Here is a 16,556-nt window from a genome sequence, read left to right on the forward strand (position 1 = left end):
TGGACAGTCTGACTGCTGCTCTAGCCAGCTGGCTGTCCTTCCCCTCCCTCCACGCGGAGAAGCCAGCCCGGGGTGCCTGTGCACAAAGCCAATGTTTTTTTTCAAACAGCTTGCACATGTTCTTGGTTGCAACGCAGAGGTCTAGCTGGTGGATCCTGGAAGAAATTCCTTTGACCTGGAAAATTATAATGGCAATTATTTTTACTTAGCCCCCAAGCGAGCCTCTGAGTGGTTCCTGTAGAGCCCCTACATTTGTGCAGCCTATGAACCTGAGAGCGGAAACTGGTTTGTTGAGCCCTTTGGAATAGTTGTAGCTCTGTCGGTTTATTTGAGCACTGATGACAGTTGGTGATACCTACCCAACCTTTGGCGACACTGTGTTATTATCACTTACCTCCACCTTACCCGGTAATTAACAAGGAGGATGCTTCTTCACCTCTTCACTGTTTGCAGGGAATTGTCTCATTGCCCTCCAGAAAGGAGCTTGTATATACCTTTGCTATAGAGAATCTTCATCCAACCCATGTAAAAGGTGAATAAAGTAATTTAGGAGAAAATTGTATTAGGAGGTTGGTTCTTTGTTTTTTGGGTTTTTTTTTTTGAAGACCTCTGTGAAGTTTTTTGAAACATAGAAAAAATTCTCTTTCTCATCTAAAAAGAGCTTACTGCCTGATGGAAGTTGAAGGTTTAACTTCCATGCTGTGGAAGCTTTCTTGGCAGGCTCTAGAAAGTAATTTGCCCCTGGCCCTCCCCAAACCTCCCCATTCCCCAGCCTGCAGCTTGAGGACTCTTCAAAATAGTAACCAAAACTACAACGAACCTTCAGATGATGATGTGTTAGGTAAGCTACTGCCCACCTTGCATTAAATGAGGATTATTTCAGAGCAAAGGGATTTAAGAACAGCAGTAAAAAACTGGAATTAGAATGCCAAGCCAATCTGAAATTTGTAATATTTTTATTTGTTCAAGCAGAGATAAAATCTGAAATATTTCTGAATCCTGTCTTAGTTTTTGTTTTTAAGAGAGATAGCAAGTAAGGGGAGGGGGAGGGAGGCAGAGTGAGAGAGAGAGAGAGAGAGGATCTTAAGCAAGCTCCAGGCTCAGCTCAGAGCCTGACTCAGGACTTGATCCCTTGACCCTGAGATCATGACCTGAGCCGAAATCGAGAGTTGGACGCTCAACCGACTGAGCTACCCTGGCATCTCTCTATTCTTTTTCTTTCTTGGCCACACAACTCTCCCCCAGAAGCGAAGTCTTGTGTGTATGCTGATACATGAAACCAATCGGAAACATGGTTCTTAGTGTCTTCCTTTGCCCTTCCCGGCAGGTGGTGGCCCATAAGGCCCATAAGGCCAGGGGATTAGATAGAGGCCAGTGGGTCACAGAGTGAGACTCTCCCATGCACATGTCAGCTAAGTGGCAGATAGGTGGCAGAGGCAGGACTAGAGAATGCTAGGACCTATGGAAACCCTATTCACAGAGGACTTATGACATCCCAGGAAAAATACTACAGTTCCATGGTTTATCACATTTAATCTTGCACTGATTAGCACAAGGTGGTAGTATCTGTCTTACACACATAACTGAGTCCCTTTTCACACAACAGCCAATAAATGGCAAATGGGATATAAACTCACTTCTTTCCAACCCCACAGTCCACATTTTCCTCTAAGGCGAACATTGCCTCCTCTCTCATGCTGTGTCTCCAAAACAGAAGATGAACTTAAGCATCTCAAAATTTTAAACACTTGACTCTCTCTAAAACGATTTTTTTTTTAAGTAGACAGACAGACAGACAGACATGACTTGGGCCCTTAAAAATGCGGCCAAGCTGGCATATAAATGGGTGTAGGCTGTTTCTAAATTGTTGCTTTAAATTTTGCCAACATAGCTTCTAGGCTGGTAGTTTTGTTTGTTTTTTCATATATTTTTGACACTATGTATGTGCAGAGGAATGTTACCCCTTGCCATAGTGTCCCTCCTCCCCGAAGGCAAGCAAGGGACATGAGGCCACATCATGGGATGTGCACCCAGAGGGCAATAGGGAGAGACTGAGGTAAGTGACAGTATTTGAGGGCTGGTTGATTTTTTGCATAGACTGTCTCACAAACATGTATTGACGCATTCATCTATAAACTGAGACACATTAGCGTTTCCCACTTTTTCCTGTTTGCTGTTTCTTCATTTTCGTGGATGCTTCTTTCAAAAATATGTCTAGTCTAGGACCCAATTAAAGATTTATCTTTAGATAAATAGATTTATATCTTTGATGTCCATCGTTGTCCAGTGTAAAGATTTGAAGGGAAATCCCAGATAAAGAAAATAGGATCACTGTCTGCTTTCCTCCCGGGGTTATTTTACATGTGTACTAATTTGCAGATTGTTTGTATCAAAAAAGCAAAACATGCCCCTTACAAAGGGGGGACAAGGGCGCGTGCCTGGCACACCTCTGCCCCTGTATGCACCGTAAGACTTGAAAGTGAGCCAGGATTCGAAAATATTGGATTGGGATAATGTTATTTTTTTAAACACCTGGCTAATTTAATATAAAGTGTTTACACTTCATTTTTCTGGCAGTGGATTTACTATGTAGGTGTGGAAGATTTCCTGTAAGTTTTGCAAGTTCCAGGGGAGGAAAGTTGCAATATGTACTCTCTGTGGTCACAGCCGCATGAAGGGTGATTTCTTAATCCCCTATTGTTACGGTGTATAGGTGAATGATGGGTATTGCAGACGGTGTCCTGGACTGTTGCAAGTTCACAGGTACAGGGACGAAAATAAGCAAGAGTGGTCTTTTTTAGGAATTCTGAATACGGAGTCTTGAAGAAAGATCATCTTTTCCCTAAAGGGGTGCTTGGGCCAGAATTGCCGGCTACTATATACCTCGTGGGTGAAGCGGATATTTTGAGCATGACTGAGCTTATTAAGAGCCTGAGGCGCTTCCTCTACCAGGGTTTAGAAATTTCAAAGGATGGGGGTTGGGGAGGAGGAATTATGGCAGGCATTTTAGAGAGGGCAGAGGAGGTTGGAAGCAACAGGTTCCAAGTGTATCTACTGTGCTCCTGCAGAGCGCTGGGTGGGCTGGGAATGTCAATTTAGGAAGATAAGGTCTGCCCACCTGCCAGACAGGAAAAAGTAGACTTGGGGGATGGGGTGGGGGAGTTCAGGCTTTAGTTATGTAGATGGAGGTGTGGTGCAATTGAGGTGGAAATACATTTAATAGGCTTTACTTAGGAGACCTCAGTTTGTGGAATGGGGGCTGGTGCATTTGGGAGGAAAATACCTTGAGTAGGCAGGTTCAGAAATGGAAAATGGGGGAAGATAATCTATTTCAAAACTTCCAACAGCAGGGCGCCTGGCTGGCGCTGTTGGTGAAGCACGGGACTCTTGCTCACGGTTGTGAGTTTGAGCCCCACGTTGAGCGTAGAGATCACTTTAAAAAAAAAAAAACCCTTAAAAAACCTAAAAAGAAAAAAAATTTTTTCCAACCGTGTCAAAGGAGATTTGTGCGTGGATTATCCCAAAAGGGGTCGTGTGGTTTTAAAGGTCTGAGAGATCCCTCTCTTTGCAGGAAAGTAGGGGGCTGGGAAGATCACATCAGGTGTGACAGGAGCCCTGGGCCAGGAGTTCTGGAGACCCCGGTACTGGGCCCAGCTGTCCAGTACCTCGTGATTGTTGTAGTCTCAAGCTGTCTGGGTCTCGCTTTCTTCGGGTGCCAAATGAAGATGAAAGCATTCGACTGGATGCACAGTTCCTGGGTTGCTTTCAGCTCCAGAAAAAAAAAAAAAAACGAGGGCTCTTTCCTTTGGGCATTCATCTCATTTCAGAGATGCTCCCAGCTCGCCTACGAGGCCAAACAAAGGAAAGCAGCCCCGACGGGGGTGGGGGGTGGCCTTAGGTGAGAGGTCCTCCTGGGTGAATGGGAAAGCTAGAAGCCTGTTCCCTCTCCAGAGCACTCCACTTAGCCAGCGTTGCACAGAGCCTGGCTCAGGCTGACTTCAGTCTTCACCCTGGGTTTCAGGTCACTCTGATTGTTTGCAAAACATGGTTTTTTTTTTTTGTCCCTTGCCAGTACTTGTTCTCTCTGTGAGTAAAACGCAAACAGGTCCTGAGGGATGCTGTGCGCCAGTCTGCATTGCGCCAGGAGCGCACCCTGGCCTCTGCCCGGGGCTTGAGGATGCCCCAAGAACTCCCAGCTCCAGAGACAACAGTTGTGTTGACATCAGATCCTAGGAAGTTGCTACAGAGCTTATTCCTTTGAAGGAAAAAGAAAAGATCACTCTCTTAACCACTTCAGATCCTTATCTTTGGTGTATTCAAGTCCAGGATTTTAGATAGATTTTGTTGAAGGGCTTCATGCTTGAGATCACTCCTTTCCTTTCCTTCCCCCCCCCCTCCCTTTTTTAACCCACTTAGCCAGTTTGGGGCTTTACAGTGTTTAGGAAAGGGTTAAAAGTTGACTTGTGAAGCACAGTCAGGTGTTCTAAAAGTTGCTGTCTATTTTCTCAAGCAAGTAAACCTTATATACTCTCGTGGTATGGCGAACATGTGGCTTCACGGGTATGCTCATCCTCACTGGGGGAGCTTGAATGCAATTGGACCCCTTTGTGTTTATGAACTTTTTGTGCAACTTGCTTCAGTCTTCAGGCCAAGGATGGAATGAAAGAATGATTCTTGGACCGGTTTCCAAGTTTGCAGCCTCATTGGTGTTTTGCACGGTAGGGCTACCCTGCTTGTTTCTTTTAAAAATAAAATGAGCCCTAAAGTGTTAAGTTCTTCCATCTTTCAAAGAAAATTCCTTTGAAGCCTGAAAATCAGACTGTAGTATATAACAGAGAGTGTTTGGGAGGCAGTGAAAAAATGAGGAGGTGGGGTGGGAGAAAAGTTACTCAAACAGGAAGGGGAGAGGGACCCACCTCTCTGCCAGTGCACGCTGGGCTTACAGCACATCACCCCTTTGATCCTGGCCCAGGCGGTCATCCCTTGCCTGCGAGTAGCAGTGTCTGAAGGGGAAAGTCCCTGAACCTTCCACCTTGCTTTTCAGAGCTGACGGTAGGCTTTGCCATATTTTGCATCCCCTTCCAGCTTCCTTAGAGACCTAAGGGGATGTTGGGCCTGCAGCGATCCAATTCACTTTGGATAATACTCTGGGGAAAAGCCAAATATCCAAAATCAGAAGTGTACTAGATATTTAAAAAAAATTTTTTTTAATGTTCATTTATTTTTGAGAGAGAGACAGAGCATGAGTAGAGGAAGGGCAGAGAGAGGGAGACGCAGAATCTGAAGCAGTCTCCAGGCTGTGAGCTGTCAGTATAGAGCCCGATGCAGGGCTCGAACTCATGAACCTCAAGATTGTGACCTGAGCCTAAGTCGGCCGCTTAACCAACTGAGCCACCCAGGCGCTCCTGAAGTGTACTAGATATTTAATGGTTCAGAGATCAAATGACAACCTACTCTCGGAAGATTCCTAATTAACTGGAAAAAAAAGCAGAGGGCACCTGTGAGCCCATCTCCGTTGGGCATTTACAACTCAAACACACTCTTTCAACCGGCATTTTACACAGGTTGCCTGTGTTGGCACTTCAGGTGAACCCAATTTTACCGATCACTTACAAAAAACAAAAACCAAGAAATTCAGCTATTAAGATTAAAATATTATTTTCATTTATTTTTTATTTTTTTAATGTTTATTTTTTTGAGAGACAGAGACAGAATGTGAGTGGGGGAGGGGCAGAGAGAGAGGGGGAGACACAGAATCCGAAGCAGCCTCCAGGCTCTGAGCTGTCAGCACAAAGCCTGACGCGGGGCTTGAACTCACAAACCGTGAGATCATGACCTGAGCCAAAGTCGGACGCTCAACTGACTGAGCCACCCAGGCACCCCTATAACTTTTTTTGTTAATGTTTATTTATTTTAGAGAGAGAGAGAGAATGTGAGCAGGGGAGGGGCAGAGAGAGAGGGAGACACAGAATCCCAAGCAGGCTCCAGGCTCTGAACTGTCAGCACAGAACCCCACGCCGGGGCTGGAACTCCTAAACCGTGAGACCATGACCTGAGCCAAAGTCAAACGCTTAACCAAATGAGCCACTCAGGCGCCCCTAAAATATTATTTTTAAAGTTGTACAAAGGATGGACTTAAACTTTGGAATCCATCAGTCAGCCTTTCCAAAGTATAGAGACAAGATTTTTCCCCATATGAAATTGACAAAATGATGCTGTCCAATGGGACTGGATTTATGTTTACCAAGATAGGATTTTAGCACTTTTAATGCTTTCTGGCAAGGGCGATAAAGTTTTTAGCAAAACTACTGCCCCCGCCCCTCCACCATCCACAAAAATAAAAAACCAAACAAAATAAAGTATAAACCAACAGAATTCTGTGGGAATGACAAGGTATTTTTGGTTCAGGTGTTTGTGTTTTTATTTTGGGCTTCTTTTTTTGGGGGGGTAATAATCTTTGCAAGGACATTACAACATTTCTACATTTGTATGTTTTTCTAAGGCACTTTTGAATCATCAACTAGATGAAATATAAGTTCCATGAATTTTTGTGGGCGTAGGTGTTCTGTGGTCCAGTTATCCAAAACTGGTTCTCCTAAGGTTTATGTGGTAATTCTGTGAACCAGCATGTAGGATCATCTGGGACACCCTGTTCCCCTCCTTTACTGATAACACAGGTTACTGTACTTGGGAAGTCCAGTGAATCTTTTTGTGGTTTTTCCACAGTAGTAAAAATACTTTAACTTCAGGAAGTGGGGTCAGCAATCAGATTAGATAATGGAAAAGAATAATGTGGTGTTGTAGCATAACATATACTCTAAAATATATGTTTACAAGTCTGAAAGTGTGCCACCAGGAAGGAACGCAATCAAAGGAGAAAGGAGCAAAGACTCTGGAGAGGTAAAAAAAAAAATGACTTAAAGTCTACTGTTATGACCCACGCTTCTCAAGTAGATGTAATTACAGAAGGGGGAAGCATTTTTCTCTCAAGCCACCTACATTTTTTTTTTTTTTTCAAGGCACAGTAGTGTATTTAAAAAGCATATACAGGGGCACTTGGGTGGTTCAGTTGGTTAAGTGTCCAACTTCAGCTCAGGTCATGATCTTGCAGTCTGTGAGTTCGAGCCCTGCATCGGGTTCTGTGCTGACAGCTCAGAGCCTGGAGCCTGCTTCAGATTCTGTGTTTCCCCCTCTCTCTGCCCCTCCCATGCTCATGCTCTCTTTCTCTGTCTCTCAATAATAAATAAACGTTAAAAAATAAAATAAAAAAAGAAAAGCATATACATCTTTAAGGGCTCAAATTTAAATAATTAGTAAAAAGTCAATCTTCCAAAGAAGAAAATGGTCCAAATCATTGAAAGACAGTTGAGACGTACGGTAAGTGGCCAAGAAATCAGGGGGAGGGAGGCAAAACCCCCAGCCTCACTGGCAGCCACAGCACTGAGATGAGATACGTATTTCCCCTTCTGACATTAGGAAAGAAAGAAAAATGGGTTTAGGGACCATTTTCCCCTTCCTTTTACAAAGAGGTAGGTACCGCTTTTGAGGCTGTGTCAAAGAATCTACTATGGTGTCTAGAAGCATTTTTGCAAAGAAGATCCTGAAAGGGCTTTGCAAAACTGTGAGGGCACAGACTAGGTGGGTAGCCTCTCCAAGGAGGCAGCTTTATTTGTTGACCGCCTGCGAAGAGGCCGTACCACGATGCATATGTGTGGACAGGTGTGCACGTACAAATGTAAATCCCAGACATACGACACAAATCTACCTCCATAGGTACTTCATGCATTTAACACTGTCTCCTGGTAAACGGTGCTCTGGTTGACCAAGTTGTATCCCAAACAGTGTGGGCTGGTCTCTAAATAGTAGTTTCCCCACAAGTGGCTACATTCAGTTAATGCATTTAAATTACGTTTACATAAGTGTTTATGTATGTGGAACGGGGGGCTTTGGCCTGGCTGATTCCAGTACTGCACCTTTTGGACTTACAATTTCCACCAAAATAAATCGGAGGAAGTGGTATGTGAAGCCAAGCTGTACAGCACCGAGCTTCTAACAGGTATGTGTAATAAACAATGTATCAGTAGCATTGATACTTTGGTCAACACCAGTAAGGCAGGCAGTTGCCCAGAAATGGGCCCTAACACCGGTTTTAAGAGCTGTAGCCAAAACCACAAAGCTGGAGGCCTCTCCCTCGGAGCTTGGCCTCCACTTGGACAAAACAGCCCCCAATTTGTCCCTGCGGGACACAGGCCTGCCTTGTTAGGAAATCAGCAAAGTTTAGGAGCCCACAATACCTCACATAACTCTGTGTACAGTAAAAGAGTGTGGAAATAGGGCTGTAAGCACGAACAACCAGACAAGTTATAAATATAGAATACTCTCTCAATTCCACTTTAGTTAGTCATGGAGGGACAGTGTGAGTTTTATAAACTTATAAGGAATATACAAACAGTTCCACATTTAAAATAACTTGGAGTAATTTTTAAGTGTGTGAAAAGGATATTTTTTCCACCCTGTCCATTTAAGCATCTGTGACAGGCAGTAGTAAGTGATTGGTGCCTCTATGTGCTCGTGCCTGGCGGTCGCAGCACTGGGGAAGGGTTTCAAAAGAGTCACCCATTTGGCAGTGAAAGACTCAAAAAAAAGATGGAGGAGGTGGGGGGCGTGAGTTGTGTCTGAGGGAGAAGCTCCGTGTTCCCGCATGAAGAAGCAGACACAGGCCACCCTCGCCGCGGTCCTGCCTGGACCCCCGACATGTTCCCCCATTTCCTTGATCTTTTTTCCCCACTGAGTCTTGTCTGTGGTTCCCAAGTTTGCATGTAGGCTTTGAATATGAGTTTGGAAGAAAGAATTTGGGGATGATTTTCAAGTACATTAGGATGATTTGATTTCTTTTTTAAAGAATACTGTTTTATAAAAGTAAAGAGAGTGGGAAGGCAAATCTCCCCTCCCCCCCTTAATATCTGACTTTATTCCTTTCCTTTTCCCTCACCCCCACCTAAGGAAAATTTTCTGTGATGCAGCGTCTCCATTTGCCAGGCATTTCTATAGAGATTAAGCCCATTGGTATATTTTATCCTCCGTCAGGCAGAGCAGGTAAGAGCGTCACAGATCCGGTGACCTCTCCCCCACAGATTAGATAGTGATTCCTCTTTTTTCTTAATATCAGAGAATGACACAATTTAGTCAAGTTGACAAGTATCATCTTTCTTCCTTTAGAACAAATCTAAACTGTGAATAGGTTCTGGGGTTCAGATCGGCCTCTCTACCAACCTCTCGATGGACCTGTGATTTCATCACTACATGTGAGGACTAAAGGCTAACTTACAAGGCTAATTTTGCCACCTGTGGATCACGCAAGCAAAATTTCATAGAAAATAAAGGGAATGAAACACTGTCACAGGCCAAAATGTGGAGGAACCTTGAGAACGTTATGCTAAGTGAGAGAAGCTGTCCACAAAGGATCACACAGTGTCTGGTTCCATGTCCAGAACAGGCAAATTTGTGGAGACAGAGAGTAGATTAGCAATTGCCCAGGGCTGGAGAGGGGATTTGGGGGGTGGGGGGGGGGAGGTAGGAGAGGTAGATGATGGGTACACAGTTTCTCTGTGGGGTGATGTCTACACAATTGAGTGGAGATACTAAAAGTCATCAATTTGTACACTTTAAAGGGGTGAATTGTGTGTGAATTATATCTCAATAAAGTGGTTATAAAAAAAAAGGTGTGAAGGAAGGGAAACAATCACATAACCCACAGTAACCCAAGCCAGCTCAGCCAGAACAGGATTCCTGATCTGCCTTGTGCTTTTCATGGTATATCCATTGTAATCTTACATTGTATCTTTGCTCTAATGGATGCGCTTTCTTTACTCTTCTTACTAGTTAGCTCTGGAAATTTTGACTTAATAATGGTGCTACCCAGAACTTTCCTCCTTCTGGATTCTGCGCTGCTTGTTTCCTTCGGCTTCTGTTTTCTCTGTTTTCTCAGTGCTCCTCCCAACACAACTTACCAGACCTTGGAGACTTAAGCAATCCAGTAGGCACTGTCTGGAGATGATTATTTCTTTTGCTCATTAATGAAATGTTCACGGGGCGCCTGGGTGGCTCAGTCGGTGGAACGTCCGACTTCAGCTCAGGTCATGATCTCACAGCTTGTGAGTTCGAGCCCCGCGTCGGGCTCTGTGCTGACAGCTCAGAGCCTGGAGCCTGCTTCTGATTCTGTGTCTCCCTCTCTCTCTGCCCCTCCCCTGCTCACACTCTGTCTCTCTCTCCCTCAAAAATAAATAAACATTAAAAAAAATTTTTTTTAATAAAAAAAAAAATGAAATGTTCACAGATGCTTTCAGTAGCCAGTATGAAATGTTCTCCCATACCTCCTGGCTTACCTTGTGTACTGAACAGTGAGGTCTAATCTTGGAGCTCAACTATTTTCTATTTCTTACTTCTTTAAGCCTTGATTATATGTGTTTATGAGCTGACCTAGAGGAAGGCACGGAACTTTTTTTTTTCCCCTTCCTCCTCCGTGAGCACATTTTCAGTCTTGCTGAGACATATTAACTGATGAAGGAAATGAAGTCTGGTTATCTAATTTCATGAGTTACACTTATTTGGGTGACGTGGGTTCTGCGGGTCACTGAGTCTCCCTGGGTCTTACTGGTCGGGCTTCCTGACAGCACAGTCATTTATATATAGTTGCATTTGCCCCACGGAATGTGTGCTAACTCAGTGCCCTCCATGATGGGAGCTGTTACTTCAGTATTGCAACTTAGCAGTGATATTTAATGGTACATCTGACGGGGCTCAGCCTTGCAAATTTGTGCTGGAAAAAATGTCCTTGAGGGTTCTATTTGCTATAATTCAATAAACAAAGAAGGCTTCGTGGGGACGTGTTATCTCCGTAATATCACCTGGATGCTTGTCCCTTTTCCAGAGTGTCATGTTTCGTGGGTGTTGTCCTTTCTTCTGATGACGTGGTGTACCTCAGGGAGGAGAAAAAGGTGCTGGGACTTGGGATTTTTTTTTCATGATGGATGCATGCTTAAAAAGAAAAGTGGTTGGGGCGCCTGGGTGGCGCAGTCGGTTAAGCGTCCGACTTCAGCCAGGTCACGATCTCGCGGTCCGTGAGTTCGAGCCCCGCGTCGGGCTCTAGGCTGATGGCTCGGAGCCTGGAGCCTGTTTCCGATTCTGTGTCTCCCTCTCTCTCTGCCCCTCCCCCGTTCATGCTCTGTCTCTCTCTGTCCCAAAAATAAATAAACGTTGAAAAAAAAAATTAAAAAAAAAAAAAAAAAAAGAAAAGTGGCACAAGAACCATATCCTAGCCCTTTCCTTTTAGATGACACAGACTGGCTGAAACATAGTCCCGCCGTGGAACAGAGTGGGTGAAGAGGCTACCACCAACAGTCTGACAGATCTAGGTTTGAAGCCCAGCTTTACAGCCTAACAATTATTAAATTGTACATGAATAGCCCTGGACGGTGATTAAATCTCTGTGCCTCCATTTGGTCATCTACCCCATGAGGATAATGATACTGACCCCATGTGATTATTAGGAAGATTAAATTAATGTATACAAGGTACTAGGTGTGTATTGTCAGGCCTGTGAAAATGCTCAGTGAAGGTCAACTTTATGTTAACAGAGAGTCCTGTATTTAGACCAAAATTGCATCCATATAAGAAAGACTCAAACAGGTATTTTTGATCTGAAAAAGAAGACAGGAGTTTTAGGCAAATAGTAGCTCAGAATGAGCTATCTCAGCACAATAATGATAGTTATTTCGGAGTTGCAGTGATCACCCCAAGCATACTGCCTTGGTCACAGAAGACCACCATTGGTCTTCTAGTCTCCTGGCATTCCACACTGTCCCATCTACTACCGCCGTGTTAAGAGTAGGTTTGGGGGCAGGTGTTGAGAAGCAGTGGTACTCATGTATGTTACGTGAGCTGTGACTGAGTAAAGCATTCAGAGGGAGGCCAGGATCACCGTGTTGGAATTTGGAGCCTGAGTATTTGAAAGTCTGACCTGTAAAGAAGAAAGCCTGTGCTTACCCTGAGTATCAGACACCCAATGGGGTCTGGGGAGAGTGCCAAGAAGGAGGAAAATGCACGCTCATTGGGTGTAAAGAAGAACTTAATCAAGGTTGGTGCTGTCTGGCCGTTGGAGTAGCACTTTCTCTAAGGTGAAGAACCCCCTAGACATTTGCAGAGAAGTGTCTGAGACAGGCATGGGATGAATGACCTCTAAACTTCCTTTCAGCTCTAAGGCTCTGTGCTTGGATGAAAGGGGTGAACGTGACCACAGTACTTGTCGCTTCTGAACTGGAGACAGATCTAATGGCCCTAGAAGCTTCTTGCACAAGGCTGCCTGCTGTTGCATGCCCCAGAGTGGACCCTTTAGATGGAGTGGAAGGTGCAAGAAGACAGTTAACAGGGAGGGAGTAGTAAGGAGAAGAAGTATGTAACTTCTTCCCCCCCTTACAAACCTCCGTATCTCAGAAAGTTCGTATGTTAATACAAGGATGCTTTGTCCAGGGGCCTTCCTGTTAGGAAAGAAGCAGACTCCAAACTGGGTCTTGAAAACCGCTTCAGATTGCAAAGAGGAACTCCTTGGTACACATTTGGGAGAAAATGAGGCTCACTGTGTTGACAGGTTCAGAAAGAACCTTCAGTGGGCACACTGAATGCTCTTGGATCCAACAGAGAAGACCGAGTATCTTCAGGAATCTAACCTGAATGCAATCAATGTTTTCTCTAGTACAGGAGGAGGTTTCTTTTGGCCTTAAGAGAAACATTGTTGCAAATGTGACTTTCTGTGGGGAACCTTTTAAGTTGCCGGTTACCACGTGAACTTTCTTTTGCCACGGGTAACTGATTTGGCTTATAGGACAGTCTTCCAGGCAGAAGCTTGTCTGCCAGTTGTTTTAAGCTCCGCTTGGGATTTCCAGGCAGTGGTTCTCCAGAGTTTTCCATTAGCCAGTTCTCAGGATGTCAAGAAACTTGATAGGTAGATTCTTCTTGTCTTCCTTTTGAGGAAATTGTGCTTTACTATAAATATGTGCGATATATATATATATACATATATATATATACACACACACATATATACACACACACATACATATACATGTGTGTGTGTGTGTATATATATATATATATATATGTATATGTATATGTATGTATAAACACACACACAGGTATGTGTGTAGCTCATACATAGTTGTACCAGCTGTATTTTCGTTTTATTTCATGGCTTCTAAGCATTTTCCCATAAGCCTGCTTTTGACGCTAGCTGACTTGTTTAGAGAGCCCAGACTAATACACTGGGATAAAATGTAGCAGCTCTCCCTGAGCCAGGGAAGCCTTGATGTTCCTCACACTCTGCTCCCATTGATGGAGGTCTTTGCTTGGGGTGACGGGTGGGGAGGAGTATGCATGAGGATAAAAGGGAGGACAGATTGAAGATTATTTTACAGTGTGAGAGCATCTGGCATACACCAAGCAACACATCCCAAACTGAACTGATCTTTCTCTGTCCCTCCGAAAACAAAAGCTCGCCACACTTCCCACATTCTCCAGATGTATCTTCAAGCTGCCTGCTCTCCCCATCCGCATCACTGCCTCTTTGATCTGGACCACTGTCACGGCGCACGGTGATGGCAACCGTGACTCCGTGGGTCACCCGTCCTTTCTGTTTTCCATATAGCAGCCAGAGTGATCCTTCTAAAATGTACATCTGCTCATGTGACGCCCAGCTTAGAATCCTTAAATAACATCCTTTTCCTCTTTAAGAGTACTCCAAACTCCTACTTGTGGGTTAAAAGGCCCTTCTCACCTCTCTCTAACTTGGGTCTCACCATCTTTCCTCTCTGTCTCCTGTACCCCTGCAGTCCCCAAAGCCTTGGTCAGTCACACATTCTTCCTGAGTCTGGTTCTCCTGCCCACGTTCCCCATCAGTTCTGCCAGCACCCCCATGCACCTGCTAGCTCCTGCTGGCTTTTCAAGCTCCTGGCAGTCCCTTCTCCTGTAAAGCCCTCCTCATTGGTCCCTTGCTTGCCTCTCTTGGTACTCCCACTGCCTGTCCTCAGGGTGGGGAGCCCCAGGAGGGCTGGCTGTCCTGTGCTTGTGTGTCTACAGGACCAAGCCTAGGGCCTGGCTCCTAAGGCTGATATTTAACAGTCCAAAGGAGCCTTTCTCATCCCCTCACCTGTGGCTGAGTGCTCCCTGGAGGACAATGCTGACAGCCTTGAATGGATTTGGGCATTCAGCTCACCCAGCTGGCGTCCCTCCCCTCCCCCTGCTCACGATTCTATCTGATGGAGTCAAATCCTCCCCTAGCAGGACAAGAAAACCATAAAATTTCTCTTGCCCCTGCATGTCCCTTATGCACTTTGGAAATTAAAGTGCATTTTCCTGGAGTTAGCTGTGGCTCACCTTTATTCATAAGGATGCATGTCAGTCAGGAAAGGCATGTGTCACAGAGGGTAACCCAGAAATAATTAAGATGTCTCGAAACTAGCCTGTGTTGTGACTCAGAAGTTTGACCTCACTCGAACATCCATGAACTATTTCTATTCTTTGTCACAATTTTATCCCAAATAATTTCCAAAATGGCCCCCTTTCAATTTTTTGTTCTGTGAGAAGAGGTTGAGTTCTCCACCTTCAGTTCCAACCGAACACTTCATAATCGGTTTTAAAATGGCTTCTCTTTGGTAAAGATTGTTAAGGAACTGACTGGCAAAAACAAAAACAAATGTAAAAAACAAAAACAAAACACTAAAAACTAGAAGGAACTTAATAAGTACAAGGACACCAGGGAGGGAAGAAGCTAAAGGCTGATATGTGACTTATTTGCTGCCCCCCAAAATGAAGGGAATGAGCTTTTAAATGCAACACCTCATCTTTATGTGGCCGTGACCCCAAATTAATCCTTTTAGTGGTTGGTGTGGGACATGTCGTTAGTTTTTCCAGCAGTTTAGATAGGCTTTTGTTTTTATTGTTGGTCATTCTGAGAATCCCAATGAATAGAAGGATCTCGTGGGCAAAATAAATTTGCTTTTCTCCCTGTGTGTTTGTTAGTTTATAGCAGCTTCCATTTTCCTCTTATTTTGAAAAGCTGAAATGCCTTTTAATCATGTTAGGTGTGCTCCTATTCATGAAAGCCAGGGAAGAGGCTCTCTTCTTTTTCTTCTACAGCTCCGTAATTGGAAATTTGGTAACTGTACTAAATTTTAAGTTTTGGCATTTGTGTGGAGCAGCCATCCATCTGCTGGCGAGACGCACTGCCCAGGGCTTTTCAAGAAATCCCTTAATAGTCCTAAACACTAATAATATTTATATACATTGAGAAGAGACAAAATTTACAGCAGGCTTCTGGGGCTGACTCCAGGACTCTCTAATCCTGAACTTCCTGAGTGTTCTCCTGCCTCCCAGAATCCTCTGATTGTGCTGCTGGGGGAACACCAGCTTCCGTCTCTGGAGCAGCCTCTTATTTAGAGTTTGTCCTCCAGAACACAAGTGACCTCTCCTTTCTCCTCTGTCCCCATCACACCCCGTTTTTATTCCCCTAGAGTATTCAATATGTGGCGTGCAGTTTGGATCATGTAACACAAAGGAACCCCTTGATTTGTGATCCCTTTAAGAGGAATTGTTCTGCCTATAAATAACATGATTTTACCTAATTTAAGCTTTTCTGAAATTCCTTCTGAAGTAGCTCCCGTCGCTGAAACAAAACCCTAATTCCCCAGCCTGTGTGCTGCTTGTGGCAAGAACTGACTGACCGTGCCGCTCCATGTAATGCACTCCTTTGAAGGGTCTCGGTGGACCACTGCCCAGAGATGCTATTTCCACTGGAATGGGGAATGGAATGCAAAATAAAGCTGCAGATACTTTGTCAGGGTTTTTCTTTCTTTCTTTCTCATACTGGAAATGCGCAACATTTGCATTTGGGTATAACTGATTACCAGCCAGTGCACGGGGATATTTTTTCTATTGTTTTAAATGCTCTTGAGTTTTTAATACTATTTACTGTGAATGTCTGCTACTTAGGATTTTACGTAGCATTTTATTTAAATCATAAGCGAGGGAAAGGGGGTTTCGCGAGCAGATACTGGTCCCAGTTTCTGGGACTCAGGGGGTTTTTTATGTTTATTTTTGAGAGCGGGGGGTGGGGAGGGGGACAGAGGATCCTAAGTGGGCTCCAAGTTGACAGCAGTGAGCCCAACGCGAGGTTTGAACTCACAACCCGGGAGATCGTTACCTGAGCTGAAGTCAGATGCTCAACCGACAGCCACCCAGGTGCCCTTCATCTGTGTTATTCTTTATTCTCATCCTTATCATCTTTCATCTTGCAGCTCTAGCCTCAGTACCTCTTCAAAACCTTCCCTGGTTCCCAGGGCATGCCATGCACCTCCATTCACCCCTGTACTCAGCTGCCATATTGTCCATTCCTTGAGGGCAACATCTGACACACAGGTGCAGCACGTTGCTAAATGAACACTTGCTAAACAGGTAGATAGCTAAAGGATAAATGGCCTTCTGTTCCTGTTACTAGTTTAAAAAAC

At 44.4% G+C, this 16,556-nt stretch overlaps 1 protein-coding gene across 3 annotated transcripts in view; it reads left to right on the top strand.

Moving 5' to 3' along the window:
• IGF1R (insulin like growth factor 1 receptor) overlaps positions 1-16,556 on the top strand; it is a 304,390-nt gene that overhangs the window by 216,843 nt on the left and 70,991 nt on the right. The window lies entirely within an intron of this gene.

Source organism: Lynx rufus, unplaced genomic scaffold, assembly GCF_022079265.1.
Source record: "Lynx rufus isolate CCGP_SWC_20201006 ecotype Redwood Valley unplaced genomic scaffold, mLynRuf1.p SCAF_21, whole genome shotgun sequence".
NCBI lineage: Eukaryota > Metazoa > Chordata > Mammalia > Carnivora > Felidae > Lynx > Lynx rufus.